The sequence below is a fragment of the Cupressus sempervirens genome, chromosome 9 (assembly GCF_028749045.1).
Source record: "Cupressus sempervirens isolate cs-2001-9-10 chromosome 9, ASM2874904v1, whole genome shotgun sequence".
Taxonomy (NCBI): Eukaryota; Viridiplantae; Streptophyta; class Pinopsida; order Cupressales; family Cupressaceae; genus Cupressus; species Cupressus sempervirens.
Window position 1 is genome coordinate 765,959,318 of NC_143126.1, and position 24,075 is coordinate 765,983,392.

Genomic DNA, 24,075 nt, shown 5'->3' on the forward strand with positions numbered 1-24,075 from the left:
AAATAGATCCAGAGAAGGTAAAAACCATCTTGGAATGGCCTACTCCAATGTCTGCTATTAAGGTAAAATCATTTCATGGTCTAGTTAGTTTTTACAGGAAGTTCATTAAGAAGTTTATAGGCATATGTGCATCCCTGATTGACACAATAAGAGGGGATAGAAAAGAGTTCAAATGGACTGCAACAGCTGCTAGAAGTTTTGAATTGCTAAAGAAAAAGGTGACATAACAACCTATGTTGGCACTTCCTAATTTTAGTAAGATGCTCCAAGTGGATTGTGATGCTAGTGGTAGTGCTATTGGGGCTGTATTGAGCCAAGAAGGTAAGCCTATTGCATATTTTAGTGAAAAATTGAATGATGCGAAGAAGAAGTATTCTGTTTATGATCAAGAGTTCTATGCAATAGTTTAGGCCTAAAAGAAATGGAGGAATTATTTATTGCCAAAAGAATTTATTTTATATACTGATCACCAGGCATTGCAGTACCTAAATAGCCAAGGTAAATTGAACCAAAGGCACATGAAGTGGGTAGAGTTCTTGCAGAGCTATACATTTGTGTTGAAGCATAGAAGTGGAAAGTCTAAGAGCGTTGCAAATGCATTGAGTAGGATTCAATTTTTGCTTATAGCAATGCAGGTTGAAGTAGTTGAGTTTGATGAACTCAAGAATCTATACCCTGAGGATCTTGATTTTTCTAAAGCGTGGAAAGCTTGTAAAGAACCTATTGCTGTAGACAGAACCAAGTGGCTAGACTATTTGATTCAGGATGGTATGTTGTTTAAAGGTAGTTAATTGTGCATTCCAAGGAGTTCCATGAGGGAAAATTTGATTAAGGAGAAACACAGTGGAGGGATGGTAGGAAATTTTGGTTGAGATAAGGCCATTGCCATTTTTAGAGAACATTATTTTTGGCCTCAAATGTCAGAGGATGTAAAGAAGTTTGTACAGAGTTTTCAGGTTTGTCAAGCAGCCAAGGGATTTAGTCACAATACTAGACTATATCAACCATTACCTATTCCATCAAAGCCATGGGAGGACATAAGTATGGATTTTGTTCCTTGATTTTTGAGGACACAAAGGGGTAATGACTTAGTATTTGTGGTAGTTGATAGGTTCTCCAAAATGACACATTTCATTTCATGCCACAAAACTCATGATGCTATCCATATTGTAGACTTGTTTTTTAGAGAGGTGGTGAGACTACATGGTCTCCCAAGGAGTATAGTTTCTGACAGAGATACTAAATTTGTGGTAAATAGAAGTGGTAAATAGAAGTCTAGGAAATTTGCTGAGATGTTTAATTGGGGATAAGCCCAAGGGATGTGATTTGATTCTACCACAAGAAAAATTTGCTTATAATGACTCTATAAAAAGGAGTACTGGTAGATCACCATTCCAAATTATATATGGAGGTAGCCCAAGGACTACACTAGAATTGAGGAAGATGGAGCAAGGGGAGAGGACAAGTGCTGAAGCGGAAGAATTTTCTGAACATATCAAGCACCTACATGAGGAGGTCCAAGCATACATTATCAAGATGAATCAATAGTATAAAGCTAGGGCTGATAAAAGGAGAAGACATAAGGAGTTCCAAGTAGGGGATCTAGTCATGGTACACTTAAGAAAAGAAATATTTCTAGTAGGTACTTACAACTAAAGATGAAGAAATTTGATACCTGTAAAATTCTGAAGAAACATGACTCAGGAAATGCATATGCGGTGGAGTTTCCAGATGGAATTTACATTTCTCCTATCTTCAACATTGCAGAATTAATAGAGTATCATGATGATGGTGCAGATAAGGGGTTGATTCTAGAGCCATGTCTAATTCCTACTTCTAAGAAGGAGGAGATAGAAGAGATTTTGGATAGTTGTGTGGGTAGGAGGACCAGAAATAGGAAGTATGAAGAGTGCCTAGTTAAGTGGAAAGGTTGGCCAATAGAGGACTCAACTTGGATATCAACAACTAAGGTTTCTCATTTGGGATTTCCTCTACCATCCATAAAGTGACAAGGTCACTTTTCAATCTACCCTGGGTGTCTGATGTAGGAGCATCTAGAGGTATAAGGGCAATCCTATGTCACCCAAAAAAATATACCTAGACTTAGTTTTTGTTTCATGTATTTTCATTTTTGGATACTCATTTGGGTCAAATAAAGGTTCCAACTCTCATAGTTCCACTATTAGTGTTTTGAGTTAGAGTTTTTAAGCACCTTGGAATACGTGTAAATGCTAAAAAAAAGGACTACATGTAATTAAGCCATAATTATGGTGAGTTAGAAGGTGTAAATTGGAGGGATCATTTTAGTTGTAATTTAGAACATTCCAAAAAAAGAATTAGGTCAAAAGGCCCCATGGTTAGAAAGTTATTATAGTTTTTTTAGTTTCTGGAGATCTCCTAAGAATGCTTCAAAGTTAGGTTTGAGGTGCTAAATGACCTCATATAGGGCCAAAAAATGGGGGACAAGTGAAGCTCCTCCATAGGGCTATAGAGCACTCTAAGAGCTTTCCAAAAATGTAAATAGTTAATCAATCGGAGCTACGGTTCAAAAGTTATGCCTCTTGAAAGTTCGATTACCGTTTCTGGATTCTTCTAATTTTGTGCTAACTTATAATGTGACTTCTAGAGCCTTCTATTTTGGCAGTGGATGCCAACTATCACTTTCTAGAATGTATTCCTAATATTTAACCCTTTGGGGTCTATTTAAGAACATTTTTGGCATTGTAAAAGGCAGTTCAGAGTGGAGTTCGAGAGAAGGTACTAGGAGAAGAAATTATCTCTAGATTTATACTATTGTAAGCTCATAGGGCATGTTTTGGAGTTTTTTTTCTCTACACTAGGTGTATTGGCATATTTTCATAGTTAATAAAGTTTTTCTTTTCTTGTTGTGTCCATTCTATACTTGGGTTGTGTCTCCATCAAGATGTCTAAGGTACCCTATAGTTTAGCTGTAGGAAGTTTGATGTATGCTATGGTATATACTAGGATAGATATTGCAGATGTAGTGGGAGTTATTAGTAGGTATATGAGTCATCCAGGGCTTGAGTACTAGAATGCAATTAAATGGATTCTCAAATATTTGCAAGGATACATACATATGATAATCTAATAAATATGTTTACCAAGATAGTAACAAGGTAAAAGATGAACTCTTCTTCAACTTTGGTTGGTCTTCTAGATTGGAAAAACTAAAAAAATAACATAGTCCAGGGTGGGTGTTAATCTCAGATTGGTTTTGACATATGAGTGACAATATACCTAAGTCATTTACTTAGTTCATGCCAAACAAGTAATACATGCCAAGCATAAGTTGTCAGAAAGTATACACTAAGCGAAAAGTATTTAGTATGAGCAAAGTAATTATAAGTTTCAAGTCACTTAAGTTCTGACTAGATAGTATGTACTGAGCTATTTAGATATCGAGTGATTAGTGGATGCCAAGTCATTCCGAGGCTGAATTACAATATTGAAGTTACAGTTGATGCCAGGCATCAAGGACTTAAAGTGCCGAGTTACACAGCTTTGACATATTTATTTGTAATGACACAAACTTCTATGTAAACCATTTTTGGGCCAACTTAAGGATTATTTTATGATCTTTGATGATAATGATGAATCTTAATTGTAAATCCCTATGCAATACATGTATCCAATAAAAAAGGGAAGGTTTAAGAGGCTAGATGGATGAATCATTACTTTTGATTCATACCTAACCTTAAGTTACATAGGTCTTCTTAAGGAAGAGAAACCCTAAACTTTTCAATAATGCTTAAGGAAAATTAAAGAGAATTTGCATGCACAAATAGAGCATTCATGATGATTATGGTGTTATGATTTGAGTTACATTGCATAATTAGTTAAAGGAGAACAAAGGACAAGACGTAGAGGACAAAAGAGATACATCAAATTAGGAAGGATCAAGTATACATTAGTATAGAGGTGATCTAACATCAACCAATAGAGTTTTTACCGAAGGATCATTACTAAGACATTTTAACAGGTGTATCAGTTACATCTCTTAATAGAGTAATCCTAACAGGCTATTGTAAATATTTTAACAATTTTCTTCATTGTAAGTTTAAGTCCTCTCACCAAAGACACTTCTAACAAGGTGTTTAAATCATTTAATAAGGTAAGATCTAACAATCTTGTAAGCCTTTAATAGGGTAGGCCTTTCATAGGGTATTTCATGTCTCATGATAAAATCACTGAATCTTCATTGGATACATTTTATTACTACAATAGTGAATATTTATGGGTATCATCCACACTCTAGTTTTACCTTCTCCTTGGAGGATTTTTGGGTAATCAAATATCTTCTATCATACATGTGTTGAATATTTTACTTTCATCCTATGGATGTATATGTTTAATTTGATATTTTAGTTTATATGCATAGGTGGTGAGATGGATGTGTGGTGAATGATTTTAAAGTTGAAAGTTTTAAGTGCTGATTCACCACCCCCTTCCTCGAGTTTACTTCCCTATTTTATTTTCAACAATTGGTATCAGAGTTGAGTTCTCTGGAAAGTGAATCTTTACAGATTTGAGGAAAGATATCGAGGATGGAAGTCTAATATTGGTAAAGACTAAGTGAAATACAACTTGAGCTAAATTAGTTGAAAGAAGAAAGAGATGAGTTAAATAAATCATTGAAAGGAAGAAAGGAAATAGCTATTGAAGAGAATGATGCACAATACCAAGAAAATGACACTACTGAGTTGTTCACAGATAGAAAAACCTATAAATTTGATGCAACAGTTGCAGATCTGATGGAAAAGAATGGAACCCTAATTGAAGAGGTAAAAAATCTCAAGAGAGAATAAGAAGTTCAATCAATATTACTATGTGAGGTGACCAAGTAGAAAAAGAAAGTTGAGGAGGACAAAGTCATGAGTGAAAATGACAAAGAGAATTTGAAAAATAGACTAGAAGAGAAAGCACCATAAGTAAGTAGAATTACTAACATGCAATTGGAAACTTTGAGCCAAATGATGATTTAAAATCTTGAACTGAATGCAAAGGATATTGAGATTACAACACTAAAGTTGCAGAATGAACAATTGAGAAATGATCTAAAAAGAGAAAAAAGTTTGCTGAAAGTTTTAGTAAACTTAGTGAAGCCATGAAGTACTTTGAACAATTGATGAGATTTCCTAGATCCAACAATGATACTTTTGGATTGGGTTACACTAGTACTGAAGAAGGAGAATCATCCAAAAGTGGTAAAGAAAGAATTAACAAAGGTAAGAACTCAAAACCTACTTGTCATAAACATGGTAAGATAGGTTATATTACTAATGTTTGCAAGAGAAATACTACAAATTAGAATCCTAAGAAGAATTTCATGGGTCATTTTCACAAATGTAACAAATAAGGACATCGGGCACATGAATGAAAAACCAAGACCATAAGCACAGAAAGATTTGAAGGATACTACTATAACTGTCATAAGTATGGACATAGAGCATACAAGTGTAGATCCAAGCCTAGATGGTTATCAAACAAATAGACAAAGGTAAAGCACAATGGAAACTCTTATAATTGGGATTATAATACCATTTATAGTTGTCACTATTGTCAAGAGTATGGACATGTTACTAAAAATTGCTTAAGAACACATTTAAGAAGTGACTAAAAAAGATGGTTGAGTCCAACTACATGTTTTAACTATTTGAAGACTAGTCACATAAGTAGGAATTATCCAACAAAGTGAAAGGAAACAAGCAATGAGTTCAAAAAAGGTAAAGGAAAGGCTGATGCTCAGAATGTTAGAGATGAGATGAACAAGACATGGAAGAGAAATGAAGATTGCAACTCATCAAGTTCAGATGGGATCACTTCACACAATGGGTTAGATGATCACATCTCCTCAAATTAAGAAATCAAGCGGTATGTGGGATTGATATTTAAAAGGATATACTATACATCAATTCCAGTGAAATAAGTTATGAAAATATTATGTTCTCATGAAGAAAGATGCAAAGCATTGCCTAGAATCTAGAATAAATCTTTAAGTTTTTTTAGTTTTCATGTTATTGTGGAGTATGAGAAGTTTCACTATGGTTGCCAAGTGAAATGTTAGTTGATGCTGAGTTATCAAAGGTGATAGTGTTGACCAGGCTCATAGTGGTTGAAAAGAAGAAAGGGAACTTCATGGAAGTTGAGTGAGTTGAAATCTCTATTGAAGTTGAGCTTACAACTGTGTAAGCACTTAACATTAAATGTGAGGTTTTAAGGTCTATATGATCAATTTCTACGCATTTGACATTATTCAAATTTGAAGGAGAGTACGAAGAGAAAAAGGAAAATTGAAAAGATCATTCCAATCATTTTCCAGTTGAATTCAATAGTCGCTCAACACCATTACAGTAGATTTTTAAAGCTATTTATCATGTGTTGAGCTATGCAGTTTGAATTTTCATAAAATTTAGTTTACAGAATAGCATCTAGTTCTTCAACTCCTAAGGTTGAAGAAGGTAAAGAAGTTTTGAATGTGTAGTTGAATTTTAGAGCTATTCTTGATATTACTTATAAGAAAGATCCATCTAGTGTGTTGTTAGTGATACCACCTTGAGTTTTGATGATTCAAGATGTAAGATGTTGCTAAACATGCAAGCTGGGTAGCATAGGAAATATGGAGATTAAGGAAACCTATGGGAAATAATGTTACAATAGAGTGTTAAAATATGAATTTAAAATTGTAGAATCTAAAGGGTTGACTTGTGCCCTAGATTTTCCCAATGTATTTAAAATTGAATGGATTAAGATAGTTCTAAGTAGAATTCATGATAATTCTATATGGTTGCATAATGTTCTAGTGAAAAGAACAAAGAATATTGTACATAGAGCTATTGGGTATCCAACACTTGATCTACCTAGAACCATGAGGAGTGAATCTAAAGAGGTCATTTAGAAAAATGCAAGAGCAGTGTGGAACAAATGAGGCATGACAATTAATACTATCTTAGATCCTCTAATTGATTTTGCAGTGAGGATAATAGCACATAAATTCTACCAATCTAGCAAGCTCAATAGTGTACCATGTATTTCTATTGACATGTGCTATAAGATAATTAAGAAAGATCATACCTATGACCTTGCTAAGTTGTAGATGCAACAATTGTAAGAAAATTTGAGAGCTATAAGGAAGAGCAAAAGTGCATAATGTAAATTTGGTTCAATTATTGTATGTATATTCTTTTATGTACAAAATACATGCCCCACATTTGGTAAATTTTCATAGAAAACAAATAGATCTATTGCAACATAGATAGATGAATTTATTGAGCAACTAGGAAATAATTTTGAATCAGTTATGACTAGCTACTTTGAAGACTTTGAGAAATCAATGAAGAAAAGAATGAGGATGCTAGTTTCACTAGTTGAGAAACATTTTGATGATTTTTTTTTTATAGTTGACACTAATTTTATTTATGTTTTAGTTATAGTTACAAGGACAAGGTTCCTAAGGCTATTAGGCTATGAAATTAATGTGGATGAGGCCTCTACAACAATAACAACACTACTTGTAGAAGATGTAGATGCTAAGGATACTGCCTTTGGAAACTATGATGTGGAAAAATCTAAGATAACAATGGATTTGAAGACTACCTCAGTAATTAGGAAGAAGAACATGATTGTGAGGAAACTAAAAGAGAAATTTGATGAAGGAGCCAAGGAAGATGAAGGAGAAGATGATAATGAAGATAAAGAAGAAGATATACCCACTCAAGCACCATTAGCGATAATTCAAGGTCAAGGAGAAGTTCAAGAAAAATAAGTAGAAATTGAAGAAGGTGCCAATGAATAAGAAGCCGATGAAGCACTTGAGAAAAAGAAGAGAAAATCTAAGACTGCTACTGCTAGCAAAGCAAGGAAGGTTGAAACACCTAAGCCTATAGTTCCCTCTACAAGAGCAAGCACAAGGGATACTAGCAAGAAGGCTCAAGAAGAAGATAAACCAAAAGAGAAGAGGGATAGATTAGTTAAGAAGGAAGCTGAGTAGGAGAAGAGACCAAGGAGAAAATGCATAGCTCTAGTTGAATTTGAATAAGAGAAGATTGAATTTGATAAAAATAGCCAATTCTAGGTGGTAAGTCACCATCATTCTTTATACTTAGATAATATATATGTAAGAACATAAGGAATAATGTAGATTTATTTGGTCTCACACATATTAAATTTGATAAGCTTGGAAAAGTTGAGATGAACCAAGGAGAGAAGTCAATATATACCATGATGGAAACATTCAAACAAACTCCAAATGAGATTGCCAACTCTTTACCAAAGGAATTATCTGATAGAGTTGAGTAGAAGTGGCAATATAGTCTCACAATAGAAAGACAAATTAGAGAGATTACACTTGCCCAAGTAATGCCAGAATTAGATAGGGTGAAAACGTTTAAGCCAATAAAAAAACATGTAGGAAAATTTGCACCATAATATAGGGCATCCAACATATTGTAGAACAATATTGAGGATGTTGTGCAAAAGACCACTTTGATTTGGAAATCATTACATGGTTTGACAACACCCAAGGCAATCATGTAGGTATCTATTAAGGTAGGTGAGGAAAATGAAGAGAAATAATAGGTAACTAATGTAATTATAGTTGACACTAAGAAAGTTCAAAAAGTGGAAGGCATTGAAACACATCAAGATATACAGGCACTAGTTCAGGATAAGCAAAAAATAGAGTAGAGTGTACCAAAAACACTAGTGGTAAGTGCTAGTCCACAACATCAGTGAATATAAAAAGTGATATTGTAATGATAAAGATTTTTTCTGATACTGTCACTTAGAAAATCAATCCCCTTATAGAGGAAGACCTAAAAAAGAGATTGGTCAAATCCTCTACCCATACCAAATTATGTGAAAATTCTATACTGGTGAGTATTGATGAAATTGAGAAGGTAGAAAAAGTATCTGTAGGGGAGGAAGTATAGAAAAAAGTAACATCTACAACCCCTCCTCAATTCACATTTGTACAACCTACATTACCCATTGTGGTATATCAAAGGAAGGAGACAACTACTTCCATGGTCAGTGGTACAAGATACTCTAGTCTCAGTTAATCCAAAGGAACATGAAATGATAAGGATGAGAAATTTGGAGAGAATAAAGATGGAATAGAAAAGAATGAAGGAACAAAAGTTCTAATTGGTCAAGTAGATACTTCTATGTGTACAACACAAGATCAAGGTGTAGTTGTGAATGTAGAGAAGGAAAAGGAAAAGACTAAAAAGCTTGGTATGACTACCAAACTCGAGGAGCAACTAGCAATACAAAAACATGCAAGTTTTTCAGAATCTACTGCTACTCCAAGTCAAGCTCTTCATAGGCCAAGTATAGAAGCTATACCCTTAAAATCTACAAGGCCAAGTCTAAGCACATCTAAGGTAGACAAAGTTACATAATATATTGATGTGAACTTGGATGAAGTGATTGAGTTTGCCAAATTTGATTTTACATCCATCACTATTGAAAAAATGAGCATACTCCAGGATGCTTTTGCAAGTAAGAAATAACAAGAACTACTTGGACATAAAAAATGATAGAAACAAGATTTGATAGATATCAAGGACATTTTTCTTGATGTATTTAGCATTCCAACACTAGAAGAAACCAAGCCGATCATACAACAACTAACTAGCCTTGTTGAGAAAGTAAATGATGCAAACCTAGATTCAAATGTGAAATTGCTTGAATGGTCTAAAAGAAAGTTTCAAAATAAGGTGAATGAAAAAATATCAAGTGCTATTTCACTATCATAGGTTGAGATGGCAACCAAAATTGACAATGTGAAGAAGGTACTAGAGAACATTTTCTCTTTGTACACCAAATTGTGTAATCCAAAACTCTTGACATAGAAATAAGAAGCCATATACTAAGTTTGGAGAGTCTTATACAGTCATATGGTATAAATCTACTGACATCTCCATCACAAAGTGAGAATCATTTCAGAAATCTCCTCAACTTCCAAAGTCAATTAGTAATGTTAAATACAGATAAAGCAAACATCAAGGCTAAATTGATCAACATCCAGTCTATTCTTACTCCACATATGAAGAGATTGCACAAGGAACTAGCCTTTACTGAAACACTTATGAAGAAAGATCTGCATCTTTCTACTCATGAAGGCTTAGTCCACCTTGCTGTCAAGTTGGCCATCTAGATCAAATCATTGGAGGTAGCTTGTGATAATTGTGATGTTGCATTGAAAATAATGCTTGAGGTCCACAATTTTTTTTGGACAAACACACTAAGTGTATGACCCTTTGACATAAGTGTCAAAATGGGGGAGAAATAAACATGTAGGAGAAATAAGAATGGGAGAAATAAGAAGTATGGTGTAGATAGTATTTTTGAAAGAGTAATATTTTGAAAAAAGATTAGTCAATGAAAGAAATAGAGTACACATATCAATCAATACAAATCTACTCACCAAGAGAGGTGAATTTGATTTAGATACAGAATAACACAATCAACTCAGGGGAAATTATTGAATTTTTGAGGTATGACTAATGAGTCATAAGATTTTAAAAAATTTTGAAGTTTTGTATGTAAGTATTATCTGAGTTATGCTTGAAAATATAAAGGTTATTCATGCATGACCAAGTATTTTTCCACTTGTGTCAAAGAGGGAGATTGTTAATCTCAAATTGGTTTTGAAATATGAGTGACAATATACTTAAGTCATTTACTTAGTTCATATTGAACAAGTAATACATGTCGAACATAAGTTGTCAGATAGTATATTCTGAGCAACATATATTTAGTATGAGCTGAGCAATTAGTAAGTGTCAAATCACTCAAGTACTAAGAAGATAGTATGTGTTGAGCTATTCAGATGTCAAGTGATTAGTGGATCCTAAGTCATTCAAAGGCCGAGTTACAACATTGAAGTTATAGTTGATGATGAGCATGAGGGACTTCAAATTCCAAGTTACACAATTTTGACATAGTTGTTTGTAATGACACAAACTTTTATGTAAACCATTTCAGAGCCGAATTAAGGATTGTTTTACAATTTTTGATGATAAGGATGAATCTTGATTGTGAATCCCTATGCATTACATGCATCCAATTAGAAAAGGGGAAGGTTTAAGTAGCTAGATGGATGAATCACTACTGTTGATTCATACCTAACCCTAAGTCACCTAGGTCTTCTCAAGGAAGATAAACCCTAAAATTTTCAAGAATTCTTAAGGAGAATTGAAGAGAGTTTGCATGCACAAATAGAGGATTCATAGTGATTAAGTTGTTATGATTTGAATTACATTGCATAATTAGTTAAAGGAGAATAGAGGAAAAGAATCAGAGGACAACAAAGATACATCAAATTAGGAAGGATCAAGTACACATTAGTACAAAGGTGATCTGACATCAAGAAACAGAGTGCTAACTGAAGGATCATTGCTAAGACATTTTAATAGGTGAATCAGTTAAATTTCTTAGTAGAGTAGTCCTGATGGGTCGTTGTAAATCCTTTAACAGGGTGCTTACTTCATTGTAAGTTTTAAGTCCTCTCATAAGGCACACTTCTAAAAGGGTTTTTAAATCCTTTAATAGGATAAGATCTAACAATCTTGTAAGCCTTTAATAGGGCCAACCTTTTACAAGGTAGATCATATCTTATGATCAAAATATTGTAAGCTTCATTGGATACACTTTATTACTGTAATAGTGAAGATTTGTGGGTGTCATCCCTACCCCAGTTTTACCTTCTCCTTGGAGGGTTTATGGGTAACCAAATATCTTGTGTCATACATGTGTTAAATATTTTAATTTCATGCTATGGATGTATATGTTTAATTTGGTATTTCAATTTATATATATAGATGGTGAGATGGATGTGTGGTGAATGAGTTTAAGATTGAAAGTTTTAAGTGTTGATTCACCACCCCCTCTCCTAGTTTACTTCCCTATTGTATTTCCAATAGTGGTTTGATATTCCAGTGGGAGCTACAGGTTTAGTGGTTCTATGATCAGCCTCCAAGTGGGAGGTTATTGTTGTGGAGTCTGATCAGTCTCCTAGTGGGATATTATTGTGATGTGGAGCCAGACTTAGAGGTTTATTCAGTACGACCTCTCCAGATTATTACTATAGGGGTTTGGAGCCAGCGCCCCCAAGATTAGGTCAAGGGTTAGTGCCCCTTGCAGGATCATGAGACAATGCCCTAGGTGCACACCCTATAGCAGTACAGGGTGGGGCAAAGGGAAAATTCTCGCACGGGGTTTTCAAGGGCAACACCCCTAAAGAAAAAAATGATTTACGATTGTAAAGTGTGTTTACAATTTTTTTCTTCTATTGAACGACTTATTCTAGCCCTAAATTTATAAGAGGAAAAATATTGTATAAAATAGATTAGGGATAGCGATTTCATAATGTATGGTGATATTGTAGCTTTTTGTGATAGTATTGAGTTGTAAGGAATTGCGAATTTTAATTATTGGATAATAATAATATTGGACTTGTTGTTGGTGGACGTAGCCCAAAGATCGGGTGAACCACATTAAATCCTTGTGTCTTGTGTTCTCTTCTATGGGATTTATTATTTTTTGGTATTGGTTATATTTGCATGTAATTATTATTTCTATCCTTGATTAATACTAACACTTAGGAGGTATGCTCCTATGTCTCAAATTAATCTACCTATTTGAAAGTAAGAGAATGAAACCAAAACTAGGTCAAGGAGTCTGATCATCCTAAGAAGGATGAGAGAATATCCATACAACTTTTAACTTCCAAACATAATAGACATGAGATGTTCATTTCCAAGCCTTTTGGCTAATGAAAACAAGGGGGCTTCTAATTAAGGTATGTGTTTGTTTATTCCTATCTTATTTTCATAACAAACTTGGCATGTTTGGAATTCTAATTCACTATAAAAGTGAAGAGCATAGGCCTAATACCAAATTGAAAATTTCGATTAGCTCTTTTACTTAGGCTAGATTTTGAAATTGAAATGTTAGAATTTAAGCAAATACGAAAAGATTAGGCTTACCTTTTTTCAAAGCTAGGAAAGGCTAAGCACATTTTCAGTTTTTTTTTGTTGCATGTACCTAGGAATTCATTTCAGCTCCTAAGCATCTACAAAAGATTCCACAAACACTAGTGCAATACAAAATATGTCTGTTTTACCAAAAAATTTAGAATAATTCAATATTTTGCTTCTAGAATTATGTTTTAAGGAAAATATTAAATTTTTAATTAATCATCAAAAATGAATCATATAGATTCAAGTTTCTTTTGAAACCTCTTGATAGCATTTCCAATCTGCAAAAAAAATCAATCTTTGGCAGTTCCTTTATTTCTCCTCAATCAATGCTTTTTATGAAATAATCATTAAAAAAATTAAATCACAAAGAATCAAATTAAAAAAATAAACTTTTTTTGTGGGACATACATATTAGAAAAAAGATACAATTTTTTTTCATTAGTAAATTATTTTATTTTCTTCTGAAATGAATGATTTCATGAAAAATTATAAAAAAATTAAAATTATAATAAAACTTGATCCAAAACATCTAAATTTTTTTCTTTGAGCTTCGCATATCCATATCAACCTACAATTTTTATTTTATTTTTTAGTTTGACAATTTGTATCCAAAATGAGTTTTTTTTATGTAACACATCATAAAATATTAAAATATAAAAAGTCAATCCCAAAAACCTGCAGTTTTTATGTGACCTGCCCATGTATATATCAGTCTACAGAACAATTACCAATTCAATGATTTGTGTCCAAAATAAAATTTTAATGAAAAATCATTAAAAAATTAAAAATATCAAAAGTCAATCCAAAAAATCTGAATTTTTTCTATAGCCTGCAACCATCAAGATAAACATGCAAAAAAAATTCATTAGAAATCTCAATGTCTTTAAGGAGATATCAAAAGATCTCTAAAAACTTGCAGGTAAAAATTAATCAACATCTAAAAAGTGAGAATTCAAGGCTAAATATCATGTTCAACCCCATGGTGGGTTCCAGAACTGTATACATTAAATATGGGCATCTAATTTAACCACACACTTCAACATAGTCATTACTTGTCAAGTTCATCCAGGAATGAACATGAGGTTGTTTGTAGTGGATGCCTGAGCAATGCAACCTGTTGCCTTCTAACTAGATGATATTTTACTATGCGCTCTCAAAATTGAGAGTTCAATAACTAGACCAACTAGAATGAAGGATTTTAAGATAGATGAATGCAAGATTAAGCTAGAATATAAATGTAATTAAGCTATATGTTTGAGATTTTCATGCAAGATAAATGAATTAATCTATATGATTATTGCGATTTAATTTGTTGAAAATAAGAGTAAACTAGACTAAATGCATGCATATTAATCTAGAATGAAGCAATAAAATAAGCAAATGCAAGATAACTTAAAATACACAAATGGTGAGCTCTCAAACTGGTAGAGTTTTAATACTAATCAAATGCATCCTCCTAAAATGAGAGGAAAAATATTCCTTTTATAGAATTTGAACATCAATCAATGGTCAAGATCTAACTAGATGAATGGTGGAGATTTGAAGAAAGTTTAGTTAGAATGATAAGTTTCCTTGATTGTAGGAGTTAACAAATTTCTTTTGAGATGAATGAGGAGTTGACCACCTTTATTTATTTTTATGTTTGGAGTAACCCATTGTTTCCAATTTGAAATGAAGAGAGAATATTGAAGTGTTGGCAATATGACTAAGTAAGTTGAGGGTTGTCATTTATGGAAAAATATATCTCTAAAGAGATAATAGATTGTACAGTTGAAGATTTTATGTTCAGAGACAACAAATTGTATAAGTGTTAGATAGTTTTTCTTGGTGTAAATAAGTATTTAATATTTACACTTTACTTAAGTTTACTTAGGTTTATGGATTAGCATATTAGTTGTCATGTAGACATCTAGGAGTTTGCATATTCACATGAGTTATCATGTAGACAACACAATAGTTTCCACTCCAATTGAGCATTTTTTGTCTACTATATGTCTTTACAAGATACACCTTTGTATTCTTATCCTCTCATTGTTGCACATACATTCCTGCACAATGGAGGATAATCCACTCTTGGTGGACATGTGCTTAGTTGTTAGGCTTATCTCTTGTATGAATCCTAGACATATTAGTTGCCTTTACATACAAGGAACTTTTATGATGTATTCATATAATTATCTAATTAATCCATTCTCATTTGAACATATTTTGTCTCTCTTGTGCTATGTCTTGGCATTTCATTCTTGCCTTAGGAAAATTCTTATAGTTATAATATCAACAAAAAGATGGTTTTTGGTATTGCAAAGTCTACAATAACAATTGGCACATGCACAATTAAGGATAGGTAGAAAACATAGTCCTAATGACATATCTAAGAGCACAGATCAATATAGGCAATATGGAACAAGTTACAAGTCAAACACCAGTAAGGGTATTGAACATAGCAAAACAAAGCACAACAAAAATAGATGAACAAATGGTTAAGGGATTTTTTTTTTTGCAAAATAATTACTTAATTATTTAGGGACAACATCTTAGATGTTAACCCTATGTTATAGCATGGGGTAATTTTGTATATAGCCAAATGTGTGGAACCATCAAGCCGATTAGATAGAGTTTTGTAAAAGAAAAGATATAAATAAGAAGTCATTACTTGCGAAGTAATGTGCTGAGAATGTGAAGAATATGGTAATTATGTAAACTATGTATCTGACATGAAAACTTATGTGAAAGATATATGTGCAAATTTTGATGTAAGATTACAGAAATGCAAAGTACAACAGTCACCAGAAAAGAGGTTATTGTATCTATCTCTTTTTTTTTAAAGCACTGAATAGTATAATTGCATGTTTGGGAAGTGGGCTCATCTTGCATACACCTATAATTGTATTAATAACTCCTAACATGGTTGAGGTAACTCCTAATAGGGTTGAGGCTTGTCACATATCCTAATCTTCTAACAAGGACTAATGCACTATATGTAATTTATAGACTCCTAACAAGGTCAATATCCTTAACATGATTCTTTTTATTTAGTGGATCATTTAGTGGGTGCCATTTGTACGAGGGTTGTCCCTTGCCCAGGATTTCCCTAGTTAAAAAAATATGGTGTTATGAGTTGTCTTTCTTTTTTGATTTATTTATTGTTCAAAATTGTTGGTTTATTTTGATATGCATGTTGTAAAGTAATTAAAAATATTCAAGTGTGGGAAATAGTTTGTAGAGTATTGATTCACCAACCCCCCCCCTCTCAATATTATCTATTTCTAATATGTAGAAGATATTTGATTTTATTAAAATAAATATGACCTCACAAGTGGATTTTCTTAATTATTTGAACAATTAAATTCAATAATTTAAGATGAGGATATTTAATTTAATCAAACTTATTTAGTTCCCTTGTTATATGTGTATTTTAGCTGAAGGGGGTGAATTTATTTAATTAAGCACCAGAACTTAAAATTAAATTAATTCAATTAAAATGATTATTTAGCCAAATTGAGTCAATTATCAAGAATTAAATAAAGGTTAATGGTTTTCTACATTTAACACTTAGGTCAAGTAAAGATAATCATAATAAAAATGCCTAGTACAATAGGACTTAAATGATCAAGAAATTGATGTTGTAAGATTGATGCATCAAAATTGGTTCATAATGCCAATGTGCCAGATTGGGGTATTACACTATATACTCAATTTTTCATCTTCAACCACTATTCAATACATTCCTTGGGAAATATTTGTGGCACTTTATTGCAAAACAAAATCCATTTTCTACATGTTTTGTAGCTATTTATTGAATAAGAACATTGTTATGAGACAGTTTTTCAAATGACGTGTTTAACTTATTTTTCATGTCTACCACACTTACTTTTTATCTCAGTATTTTCTTTTCTTTCAAGATCTATACCTTGATATGATTATTTTTTCTTTGTTGAATTAGATCAAGCATTATAAGCATGAATACATCCATACAATTAATATAATTAACATTTATTGCATTCTTAGATAAAATATATCCTTGCATTCAAAAGTATTAATCATAATTGTCCAGAATGTGATTGTCACATTGTAACATCTTTTCAATCTTTGCAACATCTTTTTATCCTTTCCATTTAAAGTTATCAATTGATATTTCCTCAAATGTTTCTTAGTCATGAATTGATATCAACAAATATGAACATTCCTCATCCTCTTTTCTATTATCATCCTCCATATCAATTTTCATTTATATATTTTTATTTAATACACATACATTGTTCCATTCCATTATTTACCCAAATGTTTCTTACTCATGTATTTCTATCAACAAATATAAACATTCCTTATGCTCTTTTCTATTATCATACTCCATATCAAATTTTTATTTTTATTTATTTATTTAATATGCATACATTGGTCCATTCATTTTCCCATATCAATCTTCCTTAATTTCCTTTTTTTATAATCATTGTGTGTGGGCAAAGTCTTTCATGACTTAAAAAGTTCAATGAAATTTTATATTTTAGTTAGCCAATAGGCTTTCACTTGGTGATAGCCTGCTAGATTTTTTCACGTTGGTGCTTGTAACTGATAGAAAAAATGTGGTTTACAGCTAGTTTCCTACCTCAAGCAATTGTATGCCATGGACCTTCTTGAGGGGACCCAATGATAAAGTAGCCATGAATGACATGAGCAGGTTGGAGATTGTTCAAGCATGGTTTGGCACATTTTTCATAGTGAAAATGAACAAGAATGATTAGAAAAAGCTTAAAATGATTGATTTGGTTGGAATCAACACACTAAAATAACTTGGATTTTTACATGTAGTGACTGAGAGAAGCTAACCTGATGATTTTATGGATTCTTCTTACAAGATTACAAAAAAATTCAATTATAATGAAGATGAAGTCCTACAATTAGATCTTTAACTGTGTTTGTCTGCATAAAATATCTTGCTCAAAAGAGTGGAGAAGATTGTGCTTTCACAAATATCCTCTTAAAGAGTAGAGTACACAAGTTTCTAATTTCCTTAACAAAGTGTAGCCATTCTTTAGGGTTTTTTTATAGTCAAGTCTTTTTTCTCCCTTCTTTTGTATCTTCTCATTCTTGTTCTGTAACTATCATGGCTGCACAAGATGCATTCTACATGCTTCTAGATTCCCTTATCGATTTATACTATCAAAAATCCCAATAAAGAGGCTTTCAAATAATCTATTGTTTCCAAGAGGTGGAGATTTATCTACACTCGGATGCCTAAGCTCAGTATCTCTCCAAAATATGTTCTGGGGTCTGATATTTTGGAGGCGCATAAGAGGAATGTTTTTTACATGATGGCGGTCTCTAAGAGTATTATTTTTGACATCTTACTTTTGCACTCATGTGATTTGGAGGGCTTTTAAATTTATAACACCCAAGAAACAAAAAAAATTCACTTCTTCCTTGAAGAAGTGTACAAATGGGTAAGGTATGCATCTCTTTCTAATGTCAAATACTTCTCTCTATTTGAGGATAATATTTTAGGAGAACTCTGACTCCCTACCCTATTTTCATGTTCAAGCCTCATAACCCTACATTTGTGTTTGTTTTAGGTAGCTTTGGAAACTGTTCATCCATATGTGATTAATTAGCAAATATTTTTTAATTAATTGACTCCTTCTAGATGCAACTAGTAACCTACTAGTTAGGTTGTTATCAAGAAACAACTAGAAACTTCTTGGTTAGGTTGTTATCAAGAAGCAACTAGAAACTTTTTGTTGAGGTTGTCTTGATCAAGAAGCAACTATAAACCTCTTGGGTAGGTAGTATAAAGGGAAGCCAGGGGAGGGGGGGGGGGGTTCAGTTGAGGCATTTGGTGAACATAATAGAGGAACACAAGTTGTAGAAGCATTTGCAATGATAGAGAATGGTTTTGCAGTATTAGCAAGGGCAGAATGATAGCATTGGGGATAGCAGTGGGGAATATCAGTAGGAGAAATTAGGAGGTTCTCTGAATTCTACCAATGAGAGGCAAGGAATTTTGTATCTCTTAATTTGCTAAAGTTTATATATTTTCCATCTCTAGAATTGGTTTTCCCTTAGGGTTTTTTCTAGGGATGATTTGTCTGAAAATATTATGTTCTTTGTGTTGTGAATTTCTTTCCGTGTTTTATTGGTGAAGTTGTAGTTGTGTTATTTTTTGATATTACTTGTGAAATATTTTTTTGGTAGTTTAATAATCATTTACGATAGGAGATTAATAATCAATAACTATAATAGTGTTAATTTTCACATGGTATTAGAGCAGTGTTGAGGGTATAAGAGTTTTTCCCTAGGAAAGAAATTAAGGGTTTATATAACCTAGATTTATCTCTTCAGAATTATTATTGCTTTAATCCCTTGAGATGGCTTCAGCTGGTTTGAGAGATTAGATTAGATTGGATGGTGCTTATAATTTTGGTGTTTGGAAGGCCTTAATTTCTTTATTGTTGGAAGAGAACGGTATCAAGGATTATGTTACCAGTGTTGCACCTATACCAACGAATGTGACACAACTTGAAACATATAAGAAGGACAATGCCAAGTTGAGTAGGATTATCCTTGATGGTGTCAAGGATAATATTTTTTCGCATATCTTATATCTAGACACAATGAAGAAGATGTGGGATGTCATTTTGAATTTGTACGAAAATGCTATCACCAACAAGAAGATGATTCTCAGAGAGAAGCTAAGGAATACCTAGATGATCTAGGGGAAAAATGTTACAAGTTACTTCACCAGGCTTAGACTTTTCAAGGATGAGTTAGAAACTATTGGAGATAGTACTAGTGATGATGAGCTAGTGAGAATAGACCTAAATTGGTTTTCTAAAAAGTAGAGTGTCTTTGTTCAAGTTTTCAATGGATGAGATACCTTACTGAGTTGGGATAGAATATGGACTAATTTTACTTAGGAGGAGTTTAGACTAAGTCTTTTCAATAGGGCCAACAAGAGTCAGAGGAGTGAGATGGAATAGGAGAAAGTTTCCCTAGCAGGAAAAGGGAAAGCAAAAAATTTACAAAGTGAGAAGAATATGAAGGACCTTTCTAAGGTCAAGTGCTTTGGATGTCACAATTATGGTCACTATGTCAATGATTTTCTAGAAAGGAAGAAGTCAAAGAAGTAGGTGGAAACTTCAACAAGTGTAGAAGAACTCTCTAGTATAATGGAAGATTATTTTCACTTATAGCTTGTATGGTGAGCTCAACCTAATAGACTATTTGGTATATAGATAGTGGGGTGTCATTTCATATCATAGGAGTTAGAAAGTACTTCTCTAGTTATATGGAGGAGAACACCAATATATAGATTTCCATGAGAAACTTGTCCAAACTTAACCCAGTTGGGAAAGGGACTATTCTGTTTCAGAGGGAGAATGTTAAGATAATTCCATTTCATGATGTGTTGTATGTGCTAGGCTTAGGTATGAATTTTATTTGTGTATTTATTCTTCAGGATGGGGGTGTAATGTACTATTTAGAGGGACACATGTGTTGATTAAGCACAATGATTAGAAATCACCCATATCTGTTGGAGTTAGGATTGGTTTCCTTTATAGGTTGTAGTTTGATACTCCTAAGGCACTCATGAGCAGCTGTAATCCTAGAGATCTTGGAGAGACATGGCATAGGATGATGGGACATATTCATCATGGACCACTTAAATTGCTTCGTGAGATGGTGACATGTGGTCAAGAGGTGAGCACAAAGCATGATGATGTATGTAAGGGATGCATGTTGGGAAAGTTTTTGAAAGTATCTTTTCCAAGGAGTGACACTAGATCTTAAGGTTTTATTGATCTAGTACATTTAGATGTATGTGGACCAATGTTAACAAAGTCTATTAGAGGATATGAATACTATGCTACTTTTACCAATGATTTATCTAGGAATACCTAGATATACTTCTTGAAGACCAAAGATGAGTTTTTCAGTTAGTTCCAAGAGTTCAAGGCTATAGTGGAGAACTCGATAGGAAAGAAGTTAAAGGTTCTTTGGTTAGAAAATGGAGGAGAGTACAAAGGAAATAACTTCTAGGATTTTTGTACCAAGGAAGGAATCAAGAGAGAGTGGATTGTTCCTTACAATCCACAAAATAATGTAGTTGTTGAGAGGAAGAACCATTCTATATCAAAAGTGCTATACTACATGACCAAGATATGCCCCACTACTTATGGGCATAAGCATGTAGTACAATAGGCTAAATTCAAATAGGGTTCCACACAAGGTACTAGGGAGGATGACACTAGAGGAAGCTTTCATAGGAAAGAAGCCTAATGTTATCCATTTCAAATATTTGGGATTTTTGCATATTGTCATATTCCAGGTGATACACATACCAAGTTAGATCAAATTGTAGAGAGAGGGTACTTTTTTGGGTACAATGAAACCTCAAAGGCATATAGTATTTTTATCCCTAGGACTAGAAGAATAATTGTTGGACATGATGTTAAGTTCATGGAGGAGAAGGTATTTAGAAGGTCTAGAGATTTTCCAGTAGATGATCAGAGTGAGCAACCATAAGAATCTCCAAGGCCTAGTCAAGGGAAACAAAGAACAAGTACATTTACCAGTACAAGTGTAGGCTCAAGTGGTGAAGATTTATAGAGCATGGAGAAACATGTGCAATAGGAAATGCATCTAGAAGACTTAGAGATGATATTTAATAATCTACAAGTGGTATTGGGAACCAAAAAGTTCAAGACAAACTTAGGGATACTTAGGAGTTTTTGGGATCTCCTAGGAAAAGTACTAGACATTAGAGACAACCAACCAAGTTCAATGACTATGTGGCATTAGTTAGTTAGTAGGTAGATAGTGAGCCATGTATCTATCAGGAGGATGCAAAGCATCGGGTATGGTGAGATGTTATGATTGAGTAGTATTCCTCAATAATGAAGAATGATGTGTGGGAGGTAGTGCCTAAACCAATAGATAGGATAGTTGGTGGATCACACTGGATCTATAATATAAAGCATGCTGCAGATTGTAGCATCAAGAAATACAAGGCAAGGTTCATGGCCAAGGGGTTCTCTTAGAAGGAGGAAATAGAATATGAGGAAACATTTTTTGGTGTGGCCAAGTATAATTCTATATGAGTCATGATCTCATTTACAACAATTATGGGATGACATATCCACCAAATGGATGTCAAGAGAGCATTCCTTAATGGTGAGTTAAAGAAGGAGGTATACATAGAGCAACCATAAGGTTTTGTAGCACATAGAAAAAGAGACCCCCATGTGCAAATTGAAGAGAGAATTGTATGGACTCAAGTAGGCTCCCAGAGCATGGTATGAGCGCATTGAAACATACTTGTAGGAAGTGGGATTTTTGAAGAGTGAAGTGGATGCTAACCTCTACTACTTCTTGTTTTCTATGTGGATGACTTGTTTCTTACAAGTTGACTAAGGATCATAGAAGACTATAAGAGGGACCTTGCATAAGAGTTTTAGTAGAAGGACTTAGGAATTATGTACTACTTTGTAGGAATGGAGGTGTGGTAGATAGATGGAGAGATTTTTCTTGGTTAAGGAAAATATTGCATTCAAATCTTGAAGAGATTCAGGGTGGAGGATTGCAAAACCATGTCTACACCCATGATCATGAATTGGAGGAAGGTAGATACATCTAAGGAGAAGGATGTAGATGCCACCTTATATTGATATTTTATTGGTTTGCTTATGTATTTGGTCAACACTAGGCTAGATATAACATTTTTAGTAAACTCTCTTAGTCAGTTCATGGTTGAACCAAAGAGAATGCATTGGAAAATGGCCAAGTGTGTATTGCATTACTTGTGTGGTATAGTTGAGTATAGGATCAAATATGTTCAAGGTGAAGGTATTAGGTTGATGGGCTATACTAAGATAGATTGGGTAGCAAGTACAATAGACAAAAGGAGAACTTCAGGGTGTTGTTTCAATTTGGGAGCAAGAATTGTATCTTGGTTCAATAGGAAGAAAAAGTTTGTGGGTTTGAGTTCAGTAGAAGAAAAATAGATAGCAGCTAGCACGGTGAAATGTGAAGCTATATGGCTTTAGAAGTTGTTATTAGCCTTGTTTGGTTAGAAGGTTGAGACTACTGTGATACATTGCATCAATCAAAGTTGCATCAAGTTGTCTAAGAATCTAGTTTTTCATGATAGATCTAAACTTATAGACATCAAATATCACTTCATCAAAGATTGTGTACAATAGGGGTTTAGCTACAACACATACCTATAGAGGAGCAGCTAGTAGACATTTTGACTAAGGCATTGGAGAGGGCTAAATTTATCTTCTTTAGAGATAAGTTAGATGTCATGCATAACAAATTCCTCACTAAGAGGGAGTGTTAGATTTTTGTAGCTTGGAAAATTGTTCATCCATACATGATTAATTAGAAAATATTTGTTACTTAATTGACTCCCTCTAGAAGCAACTAGTAACCTATTGGTTAGGTTGTTATCAAAAAGAAATTAGAAACTTCTTGGTTAGGTTGTTATTAAGAAGCAACTAGAAACTTCTTGGTTAGGTTGTCTTGATCAAGAAGAAAATAGAAACCGCTTGGTTAGGTAGTATAAAAGGGGGGTAAAGGGAGGTATTTGGTGAATAGAATAGAGGAACACAAGTTGTAGAAGCATTTATAGTGATAGCGAATGGTCTTGCAGTGTTAACAAGGGCATAATGATAGTATTGGGAATAGTAGTTGGGAATATTAGTAGGAGAAATTAGGAGGTTGTTTGAATTCTACCAATGAGAGGAAAGGAATTTTGTATCTCTTGATTTGCTGAAGTTAATATATTTTCCATTTGCGTAACTAGTTTTCCCTTAGGGGTTTTTCTAGGGATGATTTTTTTTGAAAATATTGTGTTCTTTATGTTGTGAATTTCTTTCTGTATTTTATTGGTGAAGTTGCAGTTGTGTTATTTTTTGATATTAGTTGTGAATTATTTTTTTGGTAGTGTAATAATCATTTATGATAGGAGATTAATAATTAGTAACTGAAATAGTGTTCATTCTCATAGTTTGCATGGATATACTCACACTAATTTTCTCATCAATTGTTTTGGATTCCCCCGCCTCCCATCTTG